General features: G+C 63.4%; 1 protein-coding gene across 1 annotated transcript in view; it reads right to left on the reverse strand.

Moving 5' to 3' along the window:
• SHH (sonic hedgehog) overlaps positions 1 to 1,058 on the reverse strand; it is a 5,325-nt gene that overhangs the window by 1,150 nt on the left and 3,117 nt on the right. The window lies entirely within an intron of this gene.

Here is a 1,058-nt window from a genome sequence, read left to right on the forward strand (position 1 = left end):
TAACCTGCTCCCTTCCCCCTCTTGTTTTCTTGGCTCCAGCGCAGAATGGTGTCCGGCAAGTTTGAAGAGCAAACTTCAGAGGTGGAGGGAGGAGGTGGGGAGGGAGAGAGGGCGTGGGGCGGGAAGTGGGGGATGGGGAGTCAGAAAGGCCTGAGGCCAGGGAGCCCTTCGCCTTGGGGACTCTGCCTCGACCCGGGCCTTCGCCTCCCCCCCGCCCCGCACCGGGAAGCTGCCCGTGGGAGTCAGGAAAAGAGCAGGCGGGAGGCACAACAGGGTGCGTGGAGCTGGCGTCTCCCACATCCCCGCATATTCCGGGTCCCAGAGAAGGAAGCAATAAAACAGCTGAATCAAGTGTGCGTTTGTGTGGCTGCGAACGCGCTGGGCGCGCCTCCTGCCGCGGGCGGGGTGCGGGATGGAAAAGGAAGGACAAGGACACAGTCCTGACGGCATCCCCGAGAGGCCGACTCCCAGGGAAGCGCGCGACAGTTTCAAGTTGGTGTCTGCAGAGGGCAGGCTGGCCTCCTCCAGGCGCGCGGGCGCTCGGCTCCCCGCTGGACCCCAAGAACCGCGGGGGGGGACTCCTCTCCTAAGCGGGGGGAGGGGCGCCCTTGCAGACCGGGATGTGATAGATTGCGCAACAGGAAAAGCCCTGTGTATTTGGCAGCAATAAAACGCAGTAATACGGTTGTAGAGTTAAACATACAACAGAGGGGGGAGGGCGGCCCTGGTGGCAGGTCAGCGCTTGCAGGTTTCTGGGCCTGACAGCCGTTTTCTTAAAAAAAAAAAATTAGGAGGGCAGAGTGTGAGTGAGGTCATCTTGAGGATTGAACGCGTTTTACATGAAAATCAATCCGTAAACTAAGGTCAGCCGGGATGCGGAGCGGCGGCGCAGGCGCACACCGCCTACGCGCACACGCAGACACCCGGCGACCCGAGCCCCATTCCGCCCGGCTCCGCTCTCCTGGGGGCACGTGGAGCTCTCAGAAGTGCCCCCTGGGGCAGCTGGCGGGGGCGGGGGCGGGCAGGATGGGGAGGACTGGGGACCACCCTCCCGCCCA

Source organism: Myotis davidii, unplaced genomic scaffold (genome assembly GCF_000327345.1).
Source record: "Myotis davidii unplaced genomic scaffold, ASM32734v1 scaffold1182, whole genome shotgun sequence".
Classification (NCBI taxonomy): Eukaryota; Metazoa; Chordata; class Mammalia; order Chiroptera; family Vespertilionidae; genus Myotis; species Myotis davidii.